The sequence below is a fragment of the Psittacula echo genome, assembly GCF_963264785.1.
Source record: "Psittacula echo genome assembly, chromosome: 13".
Taxonomy (NCBI): Eukaryota; Metazoa; Chordata; class Aves; order Psittaciformes; family Psittacidae; genus Psittacula; species Psittacula echo.
The window spans coordinates 7885333-7910814 of NC_137749.1; the positions used below are offsets into that span (position 1 = coordinate 7885333).

Below are 25482 nucleotides of genomic sequence, written 5' to 3' on the forward strand. Positions count from 1 at the left end.
CTGCCAGGGCACTCTCTGCAACATGTTTCATGATCCTTGCTTGACACTGTGCAAAAGAAGACACCACTGCTGATTTAAGAGCACTCTGGACTGCAGTCATAGGAAGCAACGAGAATTTTTTGGCCAAGCATTTCATCTGGCTTGTTCCAACACTCTTCTTCAGGCAACTGCTACTGGCTGCAGTCAAAGACAGGATACAGGGCGAGATAGACCCAGTACAGCTAAAGCAATAGTTGCAAGAAAAGCACTGTAAGAGGAAGTACAAATCAACACAGATTAATTTTTTTAGGTGTCATACTGGGAATAATTTGGCCTGCAGAACTTTGGCAACAAGGGTAGAGGCTGAGCATGCTGCGACTTTCAGATCTGCATGCCTGACAGAGCTGCTCAGTTGAAAAAGCAATTCCTATCAAGAGCCTCATGAAGCTACAGATTTCTCTTTATTCATTCAGTATGAACTATTCTGTTCAGAAGGAAAACTATTTTCAAGTTAAAGCAGGGTTTTTTCATTGAAAATTACTTCAAAACCTAATGCTTTTTGGCTTGAAGCTGTAAGTAGACAAAGTTCCATTTATATTTATAGATCAGGTTACCTTCTTGTTATTCACACATCCATCTGTTTAAAAGGTGCACTTTTTATTTATATTTTGTTAGGAAAAAAACCCCACCAAAATAAACTCCAAGCCTTTTAATTTCTCCAAAGCCTTTCAATGACTATAACTGAAATTAACAGCATCCACTTTTGTATGACTTCATTTCATTGCTTTTTGGCATATAAGCCTCCATTCTGTGACCACATCAACTTAGATGACAGCAAGAATTTAAGAATTAAACAGAAACCTGAAAAATATGACTAAACCTGGGGAGGGTTTGGGCCATCTGATTCTGAATAGATGGAAAACTGAGCTCACACCTGCAGCCGCTACCTGCCAACATGCCACCTGTATGCACATTTCCCACACTCCCACAGCTTCTCTTCTGCCATAGGTTAACACCACATCGGAGGTTGTAAAATCCAAACTATGAAACAAGGAACAGGCCAACGCATTCCTTTACAACATTAGCTTGGATGCAACTACATAGGTGAGTTTTAAGCTTGGGGCATTTTTAAGTAAAAGCTTGTCATCTGTACACAACAGCCTCAGAGACAGATATGTAACACAGGAAATGTTTGGATAGTTCTCTGTTCAGGTGTACTCACAAACAAGAACAGTCTAACAGCATTTCTTCACACAATCCTTCCCCTTTGCAATTATCTCAAGTTAGCTGTTGACTCTGGAGGAATTCAAACTTCAGTATCTGCTGCTATACCAAGTAAGAGGGAAGCATGTCTGAAATGGAAATGTTGATTTTTAAAACCATTCATGCTTTGGCCCAGATCTGGGAAGCGGCAGTCTGTAAAAACGCTGGTCCAAGTGTCCCCCTGCTGCCCCTGGTGCAGCCCTGGAGCACAAACCCTGGTACAGCCACACAGAGAGGAATGGCTGTGTGCTGAAAACCCCAGAGGAAGCTCTTTACTTAAGTTCCTCCTACAGCTACTGTTTGTTCCACCTTACCCAGCCAGATTAAAAAATAACAACACTGATATAAAGAAAAATATTTACTTAATGCTGTAATCTTCTCAACAAAGATTATTCTGGAAAGACCAGCAAAAACAATGCATTGAACCCTGCAAGCAAATTACTTTTTTCCAAAGACAGCCTTGGAATCCCCACCTGGAGCTCTCAGCACACCTGCCAGTGGGCTGCAGATGCTTAGTCACCTCCTCAACAGAGCAAACAACCAGCAGCCATGTCTGTGCCTGCAAATGATTTCAGCTGCAAAGTTACAGATGTGCCTACTCAAAGGCACACTATAAAGGCAGCTCCTCAGAACATTAAGCCCCTTTACACCTTCTAAATAATTCCAGCTGCCTGTACAGCAGGGATGTTGTTATCCCATCCTTAGGGATTACATTTGAATTACTTTGCTGTATGTTATCCTCCACCCAAATATTCAAAAAGAAATCACACTGACTGCTTGTTTGTGCAGGAAGTAAGAGTTTCAGCTGTACCAAAGGGGAGGAAAAATCCAAGCTGTGTCTACAGTAACCCTCCTCTAACATCCCTCCCCCAACAGCAAGCTGCGCGATCTCAGTGTCAGCACTACTGTAGTTCAGCCAGACGGCCAAAGCCTACATAAAAACTGAGCAACAGAGATTAGAGATGGAGTGGCTCAAAAAATGAAGTTAAGCAAAACCTCTATGCATTTATCATAAAAGGATAGGCTTCATAGTCCATGAGGACATTACTTGCAAAACAATCTGCAACTGTGATGAATTTCCTTCAGCTTCTGCAAGCACAGGTCTGCACAAAATGGGATTAATTCAAAAACTTATCAGCAAAAATTCTGATGGCCCATTTCATGGATCCTGCTTTCCAGGGTTAAAATTTAAGGTATCTGGTGTGCCACGGAGGAAAAAATTTGTTTTTATAACCACACTTATGAATCTCAGAGCACAATTCTGCCCTTGAGCAAGTTTGCTGTTTCACTGTTAATAATGAAACCCTAAAGGAAAATCTCAAAGGAACTAAAAGGAAGAAAAAGAAATCTCAAACTATTTTTTTATCTGTTCTGCTGACATACCCTATTACCCCAAATAAATATTTATTACACTCCATAAACAAAACCGGATTTAATCCATGGTTCAATTTTGAGATAATACTAAGCATACTATGGATTTTAGTTCCATCCTTGTTTTCTAGCAGTACTAGCTGTAGGTGAAAATACCCTGAACAAGTGTTTCCTTTGTTGCTGGTATAGAAAATAAAAGCTTGAGCATCCTGTGGGAATTTTTTCAAGTGTGGTAGGCCATATGCCTATCTCTACTGTGATATGAGAGCAATTGCCTCTCCCATCACTCACAGAGGCAGATACACTGAAACAGAAGCATGCACATAGGCCATCAATTGGATTAATCCTGCTGTGAGCAGATGGCTCTTCCTCACCCTTATAGCGCGGGTACTTTGATAAAGACATCAGTAATGGATAATTCAAGTTATCAGAAGCTCCATCAGAAGCATGTACGGGGTGTTGCCCGCATACCAGCTGCCTTCGGGAAGTGATTTCCAACATGAGTCTGCACTATTTTGATTTCAGCCAGCTTTTTCCAATTCTGCTGAGGGTTTAGAAAGATTAGCAAAGACAGATTAAGATTAGTAAGGATGGATTTATGCAAAACTAAAATAGAACTGATTTTAAGCTCCACATGGATCTTCCCTCAGTGTAACAGATTCTTTTTTGAAATTACAATTTAGTGATATAAATTTGCAAAGAGGCAAGCCCTTGAACATTCTGCAGCCCCTTCAGTATTATCTTCCAAGCAGAAAAAGCCATCTCATCTAATCAGTTATGCTTCTTCTCCCAAGCCTTACAGTGTGTGATATTAACAGTGAGGTCCCGTTCCCAAGATACTGCATCCTGGGAAGCTGCTGCAACAGCTGCTAAACTTAAGAATCTAAAGCAAGAAATCTGCAGTAGCCCTAGTTTAATTTTGACTAGGAGGCCAGGCCCGTTTCTCTGCTTGTCAAGGAGTTCAAAGATTTAAGAAATGCCTGTTAACTTCAGCTAAGCTATGATGAGCATTCCTATCTGGAAACATTTAACATCTCTTTAGAGAAGACACAAGAAGAAACTTGACTTGCGAATCAAAGCATAAACAATGACATCAAGTACAAACACTGTCTTTACCAGAGTTGCTGACCTCCAACCCGTACTTGGAAGATAGAAGCACATTAAAAGAGTCACCAATGTCTTGATGGAAGCCAGCAGTCCATGATCTATTTGAAACACTTTCCTCACACAACACATATTGTGTCATCATCTCCACATTTTCCAGTCAGTTTTTAACAGCATCAACAAACAGATACTCAGCCTGTAATGAGCTCATTTTGAAACCTCACAGTGCAGGATAAACTGGACGCAATTCTCCATGGTACCCAGAAGAAATGACCGCTAACCTCATGCTAACACTTCAAGTAGATCAGCTTTGGCAACTGTAGCTTTGTTTATCTAAGATCAATGCTGGACGAAAACTAAAAAATTTGCACAGGTTTCTTGTAAAAGCCAGGAATGCAACTAATGGCAATTTCAAGGGGTTTATGATACTGATACTCAAACAAACTTGATTTCAGAATTTGAAATCCATGGTTTGGTTAGCAGAGTTAGTTGAGTAGTTAAGATTTTGAAGGCATATGACTTATACCACATGGTATTCTGACTAGAAATCTGGCTCGTGTCAATAAAGCACATGTTAAATGAATTAAGGGTTGGCCAACTGACAGATCTCAAAGTAGTTGACAGCATAAAGTCACTGGGGAATGGAACTGCTTTAGTTTGGTTTTGCATTAATCAGTGCTAGCCAGATGCTCATCCAGATCCATAAAAATGCTGAAATCTAGATATAACAAATTCCTTAGAGAAAGTGTTCTGCTAACAAATAGACTGGCAGAATGATATAAATAATAAAAAGACAAAGACAACCAAATGTGTGCATACATTGAGTTGACATCAGTTAAAGCAGGCAATGCCAGAGGCACACTACACCTCTGACAACGTAGGGCCAAGGCTATAGCTACAGAATAGAGGACAACGCTTGAAGAACTTGAAGAGCATCCTGGCAGGTAAGTGATTCAAAAGTAGCTTGTCACCTCCACAACAAGATGTATAAATGACTAACAGCCTTCAGCTATCTGTCACAAGGGAGAAGGAAGTCAGCAACTGATTCTGTGGCACCACTGCTGTTTGAAATCCAAAACTGGGTACCCAAGTCTTAAAATTTGTCTTGGAAAATTGAAGGTGAAAGAAAAGAAGCCACCATGAAAAGAATCTGAGAGATAAAACCCCAAAATTTCTGTAACAGAACTTAAACACTATCTATTGAGAAGAGACAATTATAAACACCGGAAACTATCCCTACAGAGATCCTAAAGGACTCTCTGCCTAGTAGGGAAGACACAATGGGGCTCAACCCCAGAAACCGTTGCACAGCTCAAGCAAGAGAAATTAGAAACATAGTACGAGTTGAGTGGTGAGGCCAACCATTACTGGAACAAAACTGAAGAAATGAGACAGCAAATATGTTACTTGGTGTCATCAGATCCAAACTGCAAGCTTTTCAGAAAAACATACTTCCGTCAACAAGATACTGAGTTGCTCATGAGAATAAGGGTAATGCCCATGGGTTACACATGGTGAAACAAGATGATTAGTTGTTCCTCCTACCTACAAATTTTTTGCATCTGAGCCTGATCCTACAAACACTTTGAGGTATAGTTACGGGCATGCAGGCCTCTATCCTTCTAATGAGGGTATGGAAATAACAAACATTAAGCTGATTTAAGTTACTACTGAAGTTGACAGTAGAGAGAAAAAAGAAAGTCAATCAAGGCTCAAATGGTGAGAGGGACAGGAGAAACATTAAGTAATTAAATTCATACTGACATTTGCTAGTCAAAATTAGCACTTGGGAATCAGTGACTCAATGTTACAACCTCCTCTGAACAACACAGGGAAAAAAAGGGATAAAAGCTAGTTTGGTATTATGTACATACTTATATAATCCTGCAATCATTCCCTTAAACCCTTATCACACTCAACATTTAAACATGAAATTAAATAGCTATATGTTTTCCAAATTTTACACGCATTTGGAAAGCTTTCTGTGCCACAGCCTATTATGATCTTGCTCTATTCATTTTATGCTCACAATTAGGTACTAAAATAAGAAAGAATGAAACAGGAAGGGAAACAAAAGCCACACAAGAGAAACAGCAGAAATACCTGCACTCATTCAAATTAACACAGCAAGGCAACTTTTATGTTTAGACTGCTTGGCCTCAAATTGCCATTATGAAGTTTCAATTCATAACTCAGGAGCCAATGCAAGTAGTGAGGTTTTGTTTGCAACTGAGCTAATTCCCAGCTTTTTCTTGGATTAGATCCAAACTCAAAAAAGGGCAAAAAGACCACCCCTAAGAAGGGCAAAAAGACATTTATTCCATTCAGGAGCTTTCAAGACCTGTCAATATTGGAGATTATCGTATGTTCCCTGTACAAGGCCCATCCAATATGATACCGTAAGGAGTAACGGAAAAGTTTAAGGCTCAAGCCTACTAAATTGGAACATTAACAAAGGAAAAAAAAAAAAGCTGAATTGAAAGATCACTCCACTTGCATCTGCCCTGGATATTCAGATGCAAAATACCGCTTCCCTTCATTTCCTTATTAAATCAGCAGTGGACTCATCGTCCAGTTAAAAACAGATGCACTAAGATTATGTCAAGATTTTTACTGTTCATGAAGCTTTTATGTCAAAAGCTGAAATGACCTTGTATGTATTTCTGTGAGCAAGCATTTGTAGGACCACGTTTTTTAAATTCATAGATGTTAAAGTCAGGAAACTTTAGAAATTCAAATTAACCAAGGAGGGAGGAACAGCAGCAAACTAATGAAACAGCAAAATCAGAAACTATTTACTGGTGAACACATTGTGATTCACAGCACTAAGCTTAACTTTTCGTCTGCAATTTCAAATATTGAAAATGGGCACATTTGCACAGGTGAAATCTAGACAGCCCCTTAGAAACTTACATACTAGATACATGGTAATTTAATTGTTTACAGTCTTAAACTTTGTACACATAAATCCTGATCCAGCTTTTTTCACATCCAGTCATGCCCAGCAAATAAAAACCAGAATCTCTGGCTAAGACACTGATTGTTTTGCAAAGTTAAAGATAAGAACAAACATTTTCTTTCAAAGGTGGTGTTACGAACCTCTGATCCATTTTTCTGCACAGTTTCCAGTTCTCATTCAACATACGAGTGTGATTGATTAGCCTCTCACGAGCACAAATATTCTTTGATACATGAGCATGAGAGAGGAAGCAAACATTTGCCAAAGCTGTTTTCCTGAACAAGCAAGTGATGTGTGGCAGACAAGAACGATGTGCCACTGTTAGTCTTTGGTAAAGGGAGGCAACATGGATGGATGCACTGCCAAGAAACTGCAGTCCTCCTCCTCATGTAGGACACATTACAGCAGTTCAGTCATGCAGGACTCCTCTTCGTGCTCTCTTTTGCTTCAAAGAGACAGGCTTTTCAAAATTCTTAAGAAAATAACATTTGTATCATATCAGAGCACAAGTTGAGCAGGCTCAGCCTCCTGTCTCTGACAGTGGCCAACAGCAGATGCTTAGTAAAAAAAACCCTGTAAGAACTACTCATTCATCACATCTTATCTATTCCAGCATTCCTGCGTCACTGATGGTCAAGCTCAGGGAAGACAGAGCTAGCAAGATCATAATTTAGCACCAGCAATAAAATCTTCCATTCACATTCAAAGCAAGACATGTAAACTATCAGAAATTTGAAGCAGTTCAAGACACAAGATGAAGGGCAGGTACATCTATCAACTGTGCTTTCGGTTGAATGCACTTCTTCCATCAGGCTGGATTTGATGACCCATGAAGTTCCTCTCTGCAATAATATCGAATCACACAGTACTCTGTTTGCTTTGACTTCAAGCAGTCAGTTGAGCCCCAAAGAAAAACAACCCAAGGACTGTTGATGTATTTCAGAGGAAATTTGTTTCAAGTCTGAGGTAGTCTCTTCTCTTTGTCATTTGACATTCTCAGGTGTATCTTCTAGCTCTTCCCAAACATTGTTTTAGAAATGTGTGTATAGCTTATATATAGAAAATACAAATAAAGGCCAAACATTAAAGGGAAAAGACACTGTAAGTTCTGCAGTGTGCTAAGGCTGTAAGAACTAGAATGGTGCTAATGAACCAGTAATCAGTCTTGCAGAGATTAGTCTGTTTATGGGTGGACAGAAGCAAGTTTCCTATAAGCTGGTTTTGAAAGAAGTGCAAAACAACTTCTGACTCAAAAAGTACATGAAGAATGAAAAATCTTTCCACATGCACAAGAAGGAGGGTAAGTGGGTTCTGTCAGCAACCTCCTTTCATAATCACGCTGTATTAAATTGCACACAGCAAAACAGAATTTACTCAGATAATAGGGAAAATAAACCCCACAAATTACTTAACAAGCACACAAGTAAAGAAGCTTCATTTCCTGCTTTCACCCCTTCCTTCCAATAAGCCCATACATCTCTGCAGTAATTCCATAGGCAGAAGGCATTCTATGCCACAAGCAGTCAGGAGCTCCGCGGATGTGAACTGACCCCTGGTCCATGCTGGCCAATTTAGCTGCTGTCAAATGCTGTGCAACAGCTGAACGCTGCCCGCATGCTGCTTTCTCCTGAGCAGAAACATTCATTTGTGCCACCCCTCTCTTTCGGAGAGAGCAGTGCTTTTCCAGGCTTCTAGCTCTCTTTTCAAATGTGGTTAAAGCTGACCAATGAATTCAGAAGTTATTCAGCTGACAAGGCAAACACAGAAGCCTAGCATTTCCTTAGGAAGCAGTCTAAAAAGAGTAAATAGCCTTATATAGTATTTGGATTCCATCTGGGCATCTTTGGTTTGAATACCGAAAATAGTAAAGACAGATAAGAAGTTGCCCAATATAAATGTCTTTTGAAAAGAAACAACTAGGAGTTTAACATTTGCAGATATCTGGGAAGTTGGGAAATACTAACATCTGAATCATTCCAGCAGCATTCAAGCTCTAACCATAACGTTTAGTGTTTTTCACTGTTAGACCTCTGGCAGGCTAGTCCTTATTGTCAAATGGCATCTAACTGGGCACAGCTTTCCCCAACATAGCACCAGGCTCATTTTTCTTTCAAGGTGAACTTTGGTTCAATCTTTTCTGCAGAGCCAGCTGATTAGAACTTGCTCAAGAAACATCTTTCAGGTTTCTTAGGCTTATTGACATTATACATAAAGCATATGAAAAAACAGAAACCAAAACTAGACTTTCTAAAATAACATCACACAGCATGCCCAAGAATGCATACTGTAGTTTTCACCTCCTAGGCAATTATATAGTCTGCTTTGTATGTTACTAATTAGGCAACTTTATAATTCTATTACACTTTATGTAATGACCATTTATATAAGGTCTAATCTCACTAAGTGTCAGGACTAAAAGCTCATTATTCTCAGGCAGGAAGGCAATAAAAAGATCACAGCAGACAAGGCAAAGCCCTCCCATGTTAATTGCTAGAGGCCACTAACCAAGCACCTCCACACACCTGAAACAATGCACAGCACTCTCCAGAAATGGCTCTTCTCCTGAAGGAAACTGGGCAAGGAGTTCACATGCTGATGGCTGCTGCAGGACCTCGGTTTATCACTTCAGCAGATGCTATTTCTATTCTTTTCACTGAGATGAAAGTGACTGATGGAGTCACTGATTAAGCCTAGAAACATTCTGTTACTGCACAGTTACTATCACAAGTCATTGTTCTAAGGCTTATGACACATAAGCAATAACACAGATACACTGATCAGCTGTATCAAAGAAACAGAACTCATTTTTAGTGAAGCCTGTGACGAAGAAATGCCAATCACTTGTCTAGGACTATGTTCTGCCAATTAAAAAAGATACAGCTTGCTGATACTGTTTTTTCACTATGAGGATGGTGAGACACTGGAACAGGTTGCTCAGAAGTTGTGGACGCCCCACCCCTGGAAGTGTTCAAGGCCAGGATGGATGAGGCTTTGAGCAACCTGGTCTAGCGGAAGGTGTCTCTGCATATGGAAGCGGTTTGGAACTAGATCTTTAAGGTCCCTTTCAACTCGAACCATTCTGTGATTCTAGGATTCTATGAATGCCAAATATTTCCACCTTTTTATTTCACAAATATGCATGCTCAGGAGAGAATTGACGTAGGAGGGTGTCAGGCAATCAGATTCCACTTCAGCTTACAGCCCAGCAAGCTGGCAGGAAGTTTGAACCCAGATGTTTATTTGTTTAGATATCTCACAGTAATCTACATTTTGGCATTGTTAAAGAAATCTCAGAGGTCTCAAATACCCACAGACACAGAGTACTCAAATCTTGCTTTTCACTGCCTTCTCACCAACAGACAAGGCACACAGTATGTGACCTCCAGAGCTGCTGTTTATCACATCATATGCATAGTGGAAGTGAGAAGCAACTGTAAATATTCCTTATTTTTTCTCTCATTACCAAAAGTGGAGGCACAGCCTTCACCCCCTTGAGCACCCCTACTGACAAACAATGGCCTTGGAGGACAATGTCATTCTGTAGACTCAACTAGGAAACAAAATAATCACTATGTGATGAAACTTTGCATTAAGAATCTTTCCCACCTCCAAATCCACATCTCAAGCACCACCACCGAGCATATTTCAGAACACTCATCAGCTGTTACACAGAGAACTCAGGCTCAGTCTCCTAGCAGCATCACTATTAATAGAATCTATTTAGAATAATCTTCAGTTTCAACCTTACTGAACTCTATGGACTGAACTTCCATAGCCACTATTATCCATAACAGATTTCTCCTCCTTTGCATTCTGCCATTGGTATATGTAATGTCAGAATCAGTCCAAACAACAACATACTCATTAAGTAGTTGATCAGTCCAAATGACAGGAATATTTTACCTTAATTACAAATTAAGTGGCCAAAAGGGGCTTGTGCTTTTGCCAATGTGCTTGTGCTATGGTAGAGATGTTTAGGGACTGTCTAGTTCTACAAAGCTGCTTCTAGAATTAAAGCAACTCTCTAACGCTAGTGTGACGCCTTTGAAATTAAAAATACACACATGCTGACATGTTTTCAAACTTGTCAGCTCCCATCTGGAGCAGTATTCACTCATCTCTGCCTTCAGCTTTAAAAAGAGTGCTGTTCCTGGAATCACAAATGGAGAAGCACTGTGTGCACAACCCTGGGCCGCACAGACATGGGATGGGATCCATTTGAAAAGCGCAGCAGAGACAGCAATTGCATCTGTATCACACTGAGACCAACTAACAGAAGTCTGACCTCCTTCTCACATACAGAACTCTCTTCCAGCTGCTTCTAATGCTCACAACTCCCAAAACACATGCTCCAAGGTACCTGGGTTTTAGGTCTTTGGGAAGCAGATTGCAATTGAGGGGTACTACTAATTACAAACAGCGAGTTTTGACTTAACAATTAAAACAGATATACACAGCTGCTTCTTTCCCCCGTAGGTTTTTTAAGCACTCAAGCCACTACAAAGTCTTTGTTCCTTACAGCCTCTCTAAGTGTCTTTCCCACAGTCTTAACCATCTAAATGTTGCTCAGAATCATCTGTAACATCCCTTCACTTCAGCTCCTTCCCCTTCAGTCCTACCCCACTTGAAAACCATTTATGGCAGCTAAAAATATACAAAGATCTTACTGTTCTCTGAAACAATCTCGGAGCTGCCTTTTACCTGCAGTCAAGCATGCAGGAGACAATCGCGAATCTTGGTTTGGCAGCTGTTCTGCATACTAAGCTACTTTTACTCTTCCTACAAAGAAGGGATTTCTTTCTTCCATTCCCCTGTATCCTGTCTTGTATCCTGTTCAAATACCTGTAGCCCCTGTGTCATGTCACCACTGCTTTTGAGCCCCAAAACAAAGTGTTTTCAGGGACAGGCAGATTCTGATCATCAATATCTTATGGTGCAAACGGCTTTCATTGCATTGTTTTTTATGCAGATAGATTTTCATGGTATCTACAGTGTTTTGAATATTTTCAAAACTCACCTATTCCACATATTATATCAATAATGACATTCTCAAGGCTCTCTTCAGTGCTTTACATCCATTGAGCACCGGACAATTCTTCAGGGCAAGGATTATGTATTCCTTAACATATTTTACCTCTTGTAAAGCATGGCATAAATAATGCTTATAAGGGGACATTGTCAAAGTCAGGCCCCCAAAAGTTTCGTCCATTTTTAAATTTTCATGGGCTATCAATACTTCTTTTGCATTCTTTCACTGTTTTACTCTCTCAATATCAAACCAACATAAGCTCACATATTAAAGATTCTCTCCCGTAAACCACCCATTGGGAACTCTAGCTCCTGTAATGCAGGAGGTCAAACTCTATGAAAATCTAAAGTTCTTTTAGATTGCCATTGGATCACAAATCTAGAAATCTGTTTACAGTACAAGCCTTTCTACAAGTCAGTGTTTATCCGAGACATTCAACAAGCTCTCTAAAGACTTTGCACATGCCCTTTTAGCTTTTTTGTCAACTTCTTTGGACAATATATGACAAAGAGAAGCCATTAAATCCAATATGAATCAATACATATATCTAGCTTTTGCATTTTAGGGGGGAAAAGGTTTAGTTCTATGAGACAAACTGTAACTTGACACTAAAATAAAGGTGTTTCTGATCACCCTGCAGCTAAAAGGCTTGACACCGAGAATTTCAGATTAAGCAGAGCACAAATGACTGGTAGGTTTAAGCACTCTTTACTTGGCTCCCTATGCTCTATGGAACCTAGGAAGTTACATGCTATGAACAACTCACATGCCTGGCTGCATTTCACTGGCATAAAGGAAAGATTAGAGAGCAAAAAACCATCCCATTACAATCAATTCATCATGTACTTCCCATCCATTTATATTCGCATGGCACTACTTTGCTCTGAAGAGGAGGTAAAATAACCACCAGCCACCTATACAGAATCCTCATGCTTCTGAGTTCAATTTGAAGCCCAGGAAATCCAGAGAAAAAGGAACAGTAGTATTTAAGCTGAAGAGTGAATCTCACTCTAGATAAAGCTAATCTATCCTGGCAGGTCTGACTTTTATCTGTAGTTAAAAAGATACTTTGAAGAGAGAATGGTTCGTATTTAAAAGCATCTGTTTTGTATTTCAAATGCATCTCAATTCTTGTGAAAGACCATGCAAGGCAGGATGTCTCCCAAACTTCTCCAGAAGAGAATGCTTTTCTTTACAAATCAAAATGAGGGCTAAACTCAACCTTAGGGTCTGGGTAAATCTTCTTTCCAGACAGTTTTTAGTTTTGCTCATGAGTGTATCACCTCCAGGAAAACTGGGGCAATATTTGCTGTGCTTTCACCAATAAGGGGTTGGGATTTTTTCCTGTAGTGGAGAGAGGAAAGGAAGAAAAAACCCAAAAAACAGGTGGCAAGTACAGACTGTTCTTACTACTGCTCTGCTTGGTAAGAGAATTTGTTAGCATCTACTGGACTCATGTAAATCTTTTGAAGAGCTTCCAGATGTTTGCCTCTCATGTTTGCTTCAATTTACTGTATCTATCCTGCAAATTCTGTCCACTCAACTGAACACTGCCTCCCTTTCTGGACCTTTCACTCCTTGGTAGCCGCTGATTTTATGTTGAACATAACCTACTAGTAAGTAAAGGAATTACTATTTTAGGAATCCTGATTTCTAAAGACTCACTAACTTTCCAATTTTTACCTTTTCATTTAGACATTGCTGTTGCAGCAAGAGACTTGGTGCAGATCTCCTCAGGCTGAAAGCTTTGCACTTTGCAGGCAAACTTCTTAGTAACGAGGAATAGGTCCACCATTGTCCTTACCATGCTTTCCTTGAAAGGAAACAGCTGGGGTAAGCAGAAGGAAGGCAGACTGCAGCTCAAAGTGGATGTTCTTTAAAACCCCAAATGATTGCAATATTTTGTGATTAGGGAAGTAAGGCCTGCACTTGCAAAATGTAGGCCAAGTTTTCCATACTGGAATGCTATATTAAGGTGCTCTGCTCTATATTGGTTCAGGTATAAACTCCAAAAGTAGAATATTCAATTATGTATATGATCGATATTTAGTGTCAGAGAAAGCCCATCGGGTATTCTGTAGGTTTCAGAAACAGATTTACAGTATTTTAGGACAGAAGTCCAGATCCTTTCTGGAGAAACTGATTAATGCTCTGAGTACTCCAGAAGACTGGAGCACAAGGTTTGGGACTAAGTTTCAGAGTCTGAGATGTTAAAGAGGATTTATTTAGCCCTTTTTCAGATTTCAAGTCCAGTGAATAGTGAAAGAGGGGGAGAACGTAAGAAAACATTTTTTGTTTGTCATCTTCACCCAAATGCACATATAATATTCTGCAGAATCTTGCTCAGTCATCCTGGTAAGTATCACTGGAAAATAGTCTAAAAATTCACTATGATCTGCTTTCAAAGTTAAAATAGCTGTATTTACATATACAGCTAGCTACGTAAATGATAAATTTGGAGATACGATTCTAAATGCATTACCCGTTCAGCTCTGCAACACCTGGGATCTCTTACCCTATAGTCTGTGTCTCTGCAGTCAGCCAGTGAGGTCAGATCCTTTGGTCTGACACACTGGCTGTGGCTGATAGCAATTTACTGTCTGATCAGCTTTTCCCAGAGCTAAGTTGATAATTTCCATTCAAGGAACAAATTTAAATCCGTCTTGCTTGAGATGGTTTACAAAAAGACAAAATAATGGCTGAGCTCTAAAGGAAGCAGAATTACTACAGAGACTCAGAAGCCCATGCAAGATCTTATTTTGTAAATCCACCCACCATCCCACAAAAATAACAGATTGCACTATTCTGTTTCTCGGACAAGATTTTCAAATGCTTTCTAGTTGGCTAAAACATGCTCCAAGACTTTTACTAGCAACTTTAACAGCAGAAAAACTGACACACCTCTGGTAGCATTGAGACCAGTTCCAGTATGAGATGTATAAGAAAGCACTCAGCTTTTCAGCCATCCAGGCAGTTAAAACTAAGAATTGCCAAATAACCATCTTGAATGTGTTAGCTAAAACCCCCCTGGCAAGCAAGTAATCTGTATAGTAGATCTGGATGTTAGCATGAAGCTTGCAGATTTAAAAAGTATCCACAGGTATGTTCCAAAGTACTCAATTTCACTAAAAGCCCTTATTGTAAGTATAATACTCCCTGTAGATAAAAGCTTACATTCCTATACTATGTGGTATATTATAAAGTGAATATACAACTTCTATTATGCTAAATCATAAAGCATACACTTGATTTCCTGAACAGTAAGGTCTGAAACATTGGAAGCTGGTCAGCAGTCCTAAAACAAACCCTCCCCACTAATACACCTTCTTGTGCTCTTCTGCAGAACTTCGTCACCAGAATGAAGACACACTTTCAAAACAGCTCCTTTTTAAACATATCATCTGAAGTGCTAACCCCAGGATAGAGCCATCATAAACTAAAGGAGTCCCATCTCTCCCTTGAGCTAGTCTTTCAGTGCTATGCAGTGTAAACTGCAAACTTCTACAGGAATTCTACAGGAATTGGTTGAGGAAGTAACATTACTTGGTATCTAATCAGAACACGTATCTATTGAGTCAACTAAGTCTCGAGTTTCTCCTGCTCTAAAGGCAGCAGCTCTTTAGGGACATGGCTTTTGTTAAGGTTACGGTTGAACTCTTGAAGGTCTTTTCCAACCTAAATGATTCTATGAGCTATTGACCGAGATTTGTTTCAAACTTCACACACTGCAGCCTCCACAACCTAACACCTTTCTCTCTTTCATTCCACAGCCAGGAGATTAATACAGCATGCAGGGTCTCTGCTAGGTTAGCAAGCTAGGGTAATTACCAGTCATTTAGTGCTAATGTCTATACAAACTCTGGGTACTGGCACACTGTCAGAACAGGTATTCATTCAACTGCTTTTTTGCTAACCAAAGGTCAGGAAGCCTGCCCTCTTAACAGTGAACAGTTTAAATCTCACTAAAATAAAGCGGTCTAATGCACGACAAAGAGTTACGCAAACAAGCAAAAGTTTACAAGAAGCACAAGTATTGCATGGGCATTCCTTTATGCAGTTTTTTCTCAGGATGTCATCAGCCTTCCAGAGCAATCTAAAAAGCTGAGTACAGTACAAGACCTCTAGAACAACTCCCACCTCCAGAAATCAAGACAGCTCAATGCCTTGACTGTATAGGGATAGTCAAGAAAGAATACATGGAGGTTTTGAGCCATTTCCACTCTATCTGCCTTTTTTCTCAATAGATCCTGAGAAGTTCAGATTTGCTCAATACTATTTCAGATATTCCTTAAATAAAAACACTCTTGCCAAAGCAGAAAAGATAAGTCAATCTTGACATTTTTCTTTAGCGATAACTATGCCTAGTATAACCATTTTTATTGCAGTGCCACCTAAAATTACCACTAAAGTGTTTTAGGACTCATTGCAAACAATTTGAACCATAGCCAAGAGTGATGCTTTGAAAAATTCCATTGCTTACTTGTCCTGCAGCATCTTGCATGCATAGACTTCCTTACAGCCATCAAGTGAATTTTATCACCAACAGAATATTGAATATAAGCACAAAGCTAACTACAGCCTGTGAGACAGCCTGAAAGCAACAACAAACTATCCACTGTAAAGTGTTAAGTCTAGTTAGCTAGAGAAGGGGAAGAAGAAACCGAACCTTTTTTGTACTGCAGACAAAATGCAGTTCATCTGGGTCTACTTTGCTGCCAAGATTTTATCACGCCTTGGTTTGGGTTTTGTTTTTCTCTTCAAAAGATTAGTGTCCAAGCATATAAATACATGGTATTTGTTTTGCTGTCAAAACATAAATACCATGTGTTTCATCCAGCAACACAGTATGCTTCAAAGATTCATCCTAAGTAGAAGACATACCATAGGCTAAGCCATTTGTCAAGTAGGCAGCAGAGCCTGGGGTAATGTTCCTGACTTCCAGCTCAATCTCTAAAGATGAGATATTTTATACTCCACAAGAAAGTACTGATACATTCTTTGCTATTTTGTTGTTTGAGATCCACTCAATGTCTCCCAGCGCATGTGTTTTCTTTAAAATTTATTCCCCATCCCTAACTACTTTCGCAAAGGGAAATGTCAATGTGAGGAGGCCCTTATATTTGCTCGATTTATAGCCTTTTATTAGCTCCCTGTGCATGTGATGCCAAAGGCTGGTCTTTGCCAAGTCTCTTCAGTCCCTGCTTAAAGCAGAAACAGATGCCGTACACTGTCAGCACAGAAACACATGTTCCAATTTAAGCCCCCCTACCCCATTATTTATAGATAATTTCAATTCTTGCAGAAGCATGAATATCACTTTCTCATGCATAGGGAAAGAACTGCTTAGGAGTTAAAAATGTCTTGTTCCTAGACTCCCACCTCAGTACAAAATACTCCCTCCATACCTACTGGCAGCCCAGAACCAAGCCTTCCCATTTCAGAGTAGAGCTGGGGACATTCTTCATTGCAGCAGGAGAGGACTTCTACAAGAACAGCACAGACATTGCCTCTTCCTATGTGTGCTGAATGCTTGGCCGAAGCCCTTTCACCAGGTGCTGCACAATTAAATTACAAGGCCACTACATATGCTGATAGATTAGGGAGTCTTAAGAGTTAGCTGACAATGACAAATAACACAGTAAGGCATGTTCCAGGTGTGCGCTTCACTCTTTCACATAGAGAGTTTCTACACTTCCACTACACGTTCATGTCTGCTAGCATATCTTTCTCCTCCTGTAGAAGTGACTCCTCTATCTTTGTGTAGCACAGCTATGACAAACAGCATGTGTCACTCGTCAAGGACACAAAAAACCCAAGTCCCATTCTTTTCCAAATGCTTCAAAATCCTGTTGTTCCAAAAGCCTGCAGCTTCCAAGCCAGCAGCATGCAGCTCCTCGATCTGCAGTTAACCAGCTCTCAGCCACTGGTAGAAAGCTTTGTGCACATATAACATTTCAACCATTCCTCAGCCAGACAACAACAGCATATGTCAGCTTGTGTATTGTTAATTATTCCTCCTTCCTCCATATATCCTTCTCCTTCTATGCTCTAATTAGCTCAGCTCTTAAAGAATGAGTAATATGCTGCACAATCCAAAATAAAAACATTAACATTACTGGCTACATCCAATAACATCCTGACCCTGTTAGAGCCTTCTTAGCTGAGTTTCCAATCCTGTATATTGTCCAGACATCCACAACTTCTTGTACTCCTTTGGACCAAAGGGAAATGGTAAAGTACAAAGCATGAGGCCCTGAACACACCTGTAGCACTCTGACATGGCCTCACTTAAAGATTTTCCATAGGATCAATCACAGTAGTTCCAGTTGCCTTGGCAGAAATCTCAAGTACACATGCTTGATGCTTAAATTCAGAAAAACAGACCTCAACCATCAAAATTCACTGTAGGGATTTTATTATTCGGAGAAAGAAAAAATACAGTTTCCTTTTCCAAATCAAACAAAATGCTGGAGCGGTTTTAATACACTAGTCAAACACCTGAAAAGTTCAAAACCCTGTCTCCTGTTTGGACATAGCTTTCAATCACACATCCCTCATACACAAATTATTTAAAAGACTATGTAGGTGTAGCAGGAGAAGTGAACAATGAGTTGTGCTGGGTCAGCTACTGTAACGGAGAGACAGAAAGAAAGCAGAGAGAAATGCAGGTCCCTGCTTAACAGGTTTATAATTGCATGAGACGAGGAAAAAACAAACTCTTGTGAACAAAGTATAATTGTCCTACCTCTGTTATGGGTTTCCTAGGTGTCTATACATATATACATATATATATGTGTATTGTATGTTTGTGGGATATGTGTGTATATGTATGTATGTTAGTGCTGCATAAACCATTGCAAACGTTATAGAGAGTTGATTTTCCTGCTTCCCTACCCAGTTACCTTAAACCCTTACTACCGACGTGTTTTACAAGCCCCGGGAAACCAAAAGGCACGCAGAATTACATTTTTGTAAGTGTTATGATTCCAGAAATACTAACACCAGACACCGGGTCCTACTCATAGCCCAGTTAAAGCCCAGCAATCTTTTTTAAGTCATAAGTGCCACAACAAGAGACAGGATCACTTCTTATTTCTTAGTAATCTTGAGGCTGCCTGGAATTGAGCTCTGCAGTAATGTATTTCAAATGATGCTTTATTGGCACAGCAAGCTATTTAAAGGTTTTGACAGTTACAAATTTTGCAGTAATTTTTCCCTGCTGTATTTCTTAATATTTTCTGCATTTCTTCCCCTTCCTTCCCACCTGCCTCCTCCAAGCATCCCAGCAGCTGAATGGCAAGTGTGTCACAGAGCCACATTCATCTTAAACCTACCTAACAGACTCTTGTGCAAGTTACTAAGAACAATGAGTGGCTTAAAAGCAATAACCTTCAGCAACATAAAGTAGCAGTGTTTATGCAACAGTTTCCCCTTCTAAGAGCATTATATAAACACAGCCTTCACAAGCCCTCTGCCTTCAGTGCCTGTCAGAAGAGTGAGGCATCAGAGGCTCGACTCTCCCATTCAACACACCTATAAGCTATTTTGATACCCTAGATTGCTGAAGCCAAAAGTCATAACACAACATATACTAGTGTTCCAGCATTGCCTCTGATACAACTCAAACATTACGAAATTCTAATCTTCACATGCACTTTGAAGACATACACAAATTCATCAAACAAACTTGATTGCAAGGAAAGTATTAGGAGTATGAAACGGGCCTAGTTAACCAGGCCTACGCAGATAAGAAAACATTTTCCTAAAACACGTGTCTTAAAAACATACTCCCATTTGCAACATACTTGCATAACAGCCTGATATGAAGAAAAAGGATAAATCATTCCCTTAATGTCCTAACTGGGCAGACTTTTTCATAGCTTTTTTACAGCACGGGAGTGACTTGCCAGTTTTGTAGCTGCATCTGTGGTGTTCTTTGTTAGAAATGCTCCGCCAGTATCTCAGAAAAACAGCAAATATAAGAAAGAGACAGGAGGCAGATGTTGGCAAAAACAAATTTAAGAAAAATACACCAAAAAATCCAAACCATGCAGTCTGGAAGATATTATGCTTTATAGACTGGTACTTTGTCATGCTTGCTTAATGATTGTTCAAGAAGAGAAGGATGGGAGTATGACAAACAATAGAAGCCTGGCCCACAAGGAGTGGGACTGAAGTCTAAAATGAAGGAGAAGTAAACTACAAGAGAATCCAGATGTGGCCTTGCTAGAAAGAACTGACAGATGCTTAACTATCTATTTGCTAAAAACATGGGCCAAATCCAGAACTCTTAAAGTGACTGGAATCATTCCAACTACATTCAATAGGCTTTGGATCAGATCTTTAATTGGGCCAAAAGCAAACTCACCATTTCTTGATCAAAACGAAAGCTCAACAAGAGCTTTCAAAATCCATACTTTTCTTGGTAAAGACAGTTTCTAAATCTCTTTGGAGTTCCTACTGAAACCACAACAACCAAAGCATATTGTTGGCTGATTCACTGAAGTCCCCTAAATATAGCTTGAGAACACACAAAAAAATCTTTGTGTATTTTTTATTTCAGGGTATTTATTGTACTGCTGTCATTAAATGGAACCAATAAATAATAACTTATTAATACAGATAAAATTTCTGAAAACCTAAATAAAATTGTAAAAACCCTTTTCAATTAGTAACAGATTTGGATTATCCAATGAAATGTTTCTCTAAGTTGTAACTTTGACAAAAGGCTCCACTTATATATATGTGGGTTTATTTTTACTTGTTTCTAAATTTTTACAACTATGGTCTGTTAGAGATCTTGACAAAACAGCCTCCCCATAATGTACCTATTCACTTAATTTACAGCCCTACCAAAGCAGGGCCTTTTTCTGCAAACACATTCTTTGTGCTCCCATATCTAAGTAATAGGGTATTACTGTAAATAATGCACGCCCTAGGAATAAACTGCTACATTTCTAACACAAATTGAAGTGCCAAAGACTAAACAAAATATCCTCCCAAAAAAGAAATACTCTTTAGCTTCCCTAAGCACAGTGAACTTTGCATAGTGGGCTGGCTGGCACAGAGGCATGTGTGGGCTCAGTGATACTAAGACAACATCTTTAGTATGAAAATTCATCTATTCCTTCCAGTGGATATTAAACAGCAAAGTATTGCACCACTTCTAGTCCTTCCCCTAGAGGAAAAAAAATAAATGTTGGTGCAAATTTTCTCTCCAGAAAATGTTTTTTTTTAAAAGTATACTTTTTTACAGAAATGTGCTGTAAAGCTGTCTTATTTCCACAGCTCTCCAAGAGAAACAGCTCTTGCTATAGAGCTCTTGTTCCCAGGGACAAAATGTTCAGGCTTACTCTCAGAAACAGGGAGAGCTTCTTTCCTACACAATTTGTGCAACTGTTAAAACCAGTTCAAAGCTCTCCCATGGGCAGATGCAAGATGAAACAGACCAGAAACTTGATCTGCTATCTATGTGAAACACGTCTAGTTGAAGAAAGCATCTTCAAGAGGATCCTCAAGCCCAAATGGGAGACTGTGCCAGCCTACTTTTGCCAACTTTTGAGGGGGGCCATTTCACTAAAATCAGATTGAAACCCTTTTCACACTTACACTGTTGAATAGTAATGCAAAATACGATAGATCATTCCCTGGCCCTTGATCAAGCCCTTTAGTAGGGATACACTTGAAAGAAGAAAACAGCATGACATTCCCTTTTTTTGTGACTAATGAATTCTTTTGTTGTTTCTCTAGGCAAAACGGTTACAAAAAAGGGTCCAAAGTTAGTCACATACTTGTATAAAGTTGTCTGCCTCCTAATAAGGCAAATTCACAAATGGAGAGAAAAGATGAGCTCTCACAATGCCTTCAGTAACTTAAGGGGAAAAAGTTGCATCAGTTAACCTACAGAGCAGAAACAACCTGGAGAAGGAGGGGACTGTAGGGTCTGTAAAGCATAACCCTGCCAATTTCAGCTTTTTCTTAGTTCCAAAATATTCTAGTACTCCAGGGATTTCACTAGAATAACTCACTTAAAATGAAGAATAGCATTCTAGCATTTTTACGGTCACACCTGCACACACATTTAGGAGGTCCATATCCTGCCTCACTGTATACACGCACAGTGAGGCTCCTGATTGTTTTATTGCTCTCCAGACAATATTTTTACACTGATGAAGAAAAAAGATGTACAAAATTATTAAGAAAAGAAAAATAGAGAACTGAAAGTTCTAAATTATCCTAAATGCCAGTAGTTCAGGAAATGTCTATGATTTACAGTTAGGTAGCACAAACACTTAATTTGAAGAGAGCAGTCTTTGCCAAGAGTTAGTTTTATAATCAAATGCCTGAAGCTTAGGCATTACAGGACCTCCAGCATTAAAAATGTGGCAGCCATCCAAAATACTACACAGCACCCAACAGATCTTATCTTTCAGATGTATGCAAGCATCTTTTGCTTAATTCCTCCAGCTACTCAAGATTCCTGAAAAGAAAACTGGCTAGGGAGAACACCAGTTGGGATCCTCTGGTGCACTCTCCACCACAGACTCACACATGGATAAAGAGATTTCCTTCTTCTGATGGAAGAAGTGCAGCAGAGGAGCTGGACGTTGCCCAACAGCTGGAAGAAAGGGGAGGAGATCCTCGCTTCTTCTACATTCTCTTCATAGGAAAAGGGACTTCCCATGGATAGGGACATACGAAACAGCTTGACAGCTGCAAACAATTAACTCCAAGGTAAAGGGAGACTTCAGAGTGGTGGAGACCACTCCCTCAATGATGCAGATACACTTTAAGTGCAGCGAAATCAACACCATATAAATGCTACAAGGCCTCAAAGCAGTTCTACTGTTGCTGCCTCTCTCTGTTTTCAGCCACGATTTCTCAATGCTCCTCCACTCCTAATAAAAATAGTCTTTTAAAAACGCCAAATATGCATGGCGAACATGTTTGGCTTCTACATTTCATTTTATAAGCAAAAAATGAGGAAAATTGGACTGATCTGTGACATGCAGCAAGGTGGTCCATGTTAACATTCTCTCTCTCCCGTATAAATTTTTTTGGGAGAGGACAATGCAGATTTAAGGACTTGGAAACGGATATTTAGCATAGTATCAACAGAAGCAGATTTTTCACAACAGCAATAAATGAAATGAAAGATCTCCCCATCATCAAAGCTGTCAGCCCCTTTTGAAAAAGGAAATTATTACATAGACATAGAAAATTTCACAGGAAGACCAGCATCACAGCTCCACTTTGTGAGACAGTATCATTCCCTTCTCATTCCTCTTCTAGAAACACAGAACTATCGAGATGATGTTGAGTGAATTCTATTTGATGTGCCTCTATCTCTAACCACTATGCTTTAAATTCAGTTAAATTACAGATCTAATAAGTTTTCTCAAGGGACATCAGCCTCTTGCTGCCCATCCACTCTGTACTCTTCTGGAATCTCAGCACTGACTTATCAGCAAGGAGAGATGAAGCCCACAGTAAAAGACACAGGAAAAATATCCTTCCTGGGTGGCTGCACAATTGACTTGAGCTTTTCTTCTTGAAATTCTATGATTTCTCATCTTGTTTTCCATCAGGTTCACAAGCCAGTTTTAAAATTAATTTTATGTTCTTTCCTATTACACAGGAAATGCACACCTCCAGCTGGTTAGTGGTAACCGATTTCCCTAGTTATAACCATGGGAAATCATTTCAGTAGCATAACTGCATTCACAGTAAGAAATTAGCATGTCTTAACATGATTCATCCCTTATACTATTCTATAAAGGTCTTTCCTCCTATCTTAATTACTTAGAAGTGACTCTAAATCCAGCTCCTTTCAGCAAGCCAGTATTTAGAAATACCTCAGTCTGGTCACTCATCAGCTTCATTTCTAGAGCAGGCAGGGCACAACAGCTTTTTTAATCATTAGATTAGTTCGAGGCTTCTTTCAAAGTAGACAAAAGAAGTTTTGTAAACTGAACTGCTGTTCGAGACCAAATTAACACCAATAGTCAGCAGAAATACACATGAACCTCCAATCTTGCTCTGTGCCCTAACAGCCACCCAGACAAAAAGTAAAGTATTTCAGCTTCCAAAGCTTGGCAGGTTCCTTCTGGTCTGCCTACAAAGAAGTTCACACAATAAAATAAGCCTTTCTGTATGCCAGAGAATGAAGAGAAATGCGAGCCCTCCGTTTAGCCATTCTACACAAGATTTGATGAAAATTCACAACCCTACAAACCAAGATAATTATTTTAAAAGACTGAGGGACACTGTTACTGAATGGACAAAGGCATGCAATTCTTTGTATATTTGGTACAAGCTCAATGATTATTCCAGGCCATGAATTTTTTTACACTACACATTCCTGGAGTGAGTTCTTTTAGAAGTAGAAAGTTACCTTATTTTCCTCTAGAAAAAGTGATGTTTCCTTTAGCTGAACCACTTTATGATTGCAATAAAACACTCTAGGGTGCGGTGACAAACTGTCTAATACCACACCTACATATGAATGAAGTCAGTGTGTCCCAGCACAGTTTAGGTGTGGCCAGATTGGACAACATCATCATATCCTGTTATGAATTAATACTTACTGAAAAAAGAGTATAAAAGGGGGCAGGGAGGCTTGAATAGTGCTGAACTTTAAAGCAACTCTACATGTACAGTACACAACATGGAAAGAGAAGGAAGCAGACAGAAGGACCCATCTGCATGCTTGCATTTGCTTGACAATGTACAAAGTTACTCAAAAACTCCTTTCCTGAGTGTAGAATATATAGATTTTTTCTTCCCTTTTCCACTTCTTTCCCTGTCAAAAGAGACTGGAATAACTCTTCTTTGATGACTCAATGCTTACTGAGCTTTTACATTCCAACAAATAGGTTACATTAGAAGGAGGAAAGCAAGCAGTAAACACGAGAAACTGTTATAAACCCTCCTGAAGTCGATACAATGATCAGTTTAGATCATCATGATGTTGACCAAATCTAGTTCTGTTTTTGCTGAAGCAAAACCAGGTTTTAAGTTTATATGAAATTTATATTAAGATCAAGCTACAGATATAGAATCACAAAATCATTTAGGTTGGAAAGGACCTTTGGGATAGAATCCAACCATCAACCTAATGCCAAGTACACTACTAAATCTAGGAGTCCAACTGAAAAACCCCCACAAGTATCCCAAGTGTGGCTTGCGATCTGACAGAATATTGTGCTTCATTCTGACAGTTTTCTTTCCAAGAAAACAAAAGCAAATTTTGAAACCTTCAAAGCTGTCCCATGGTAGAACTGTCCTTCCTGACTGTTCATCCACCTACGGTTTAAACAACCAAAAATTGAACTCTTTACTTGCATTTAAAAAGAAACAGGACTCCAACAAGACCAAGCATGATTTAAAAGTCGTGACCTTCACAACAGACATGCTCAGTCTCAATGTTCTGTTTCAATATAGTAACATTTTGCGTATGTTTACACTCGAATTAATGCAATAATGTCAATTTCAAGTGTCAGCTTTGAGGACTTGCCTAAAGTAATATTTATCTTTCAAAGTAAATGGTCCAAAGATTTCCTTCTGGCCTTTGGGGAACTAACAAGCTTCAAGCACATGGTTTGTTGCTCATGCAACTAGGAGACATGGAGGCAACAGCCATCAATACAGACAGAAACCCACAATTCTCATAACACAAACCAAAACCATTGAGATATACAGAAGTCTAAATATCAAACAATTTAATTTCTTGTCTTCCCAAGCTTTTTATTGCAATAGAATAATGAAATTTTGATTT

The 25482-nt window shown here is 39.4% G+C and overlaps 1 protein-coding gene across 2 annotated transcripts in view; it reads right to left on the reverse strand.

The window, feature by feature from the left end:
• ZDHHC8 (zDHHC palmitoyltransferase 8) overlaps positions 1-25482 on the reverse strand; it is a gene marked incomplete at both ends in the record, with an annotated part of 112585 nt that overhangs the window by 60901 nt on the left and 26202 nt on the right. The gene's annotated exons all lie outside the window — the stretch shown is intronic.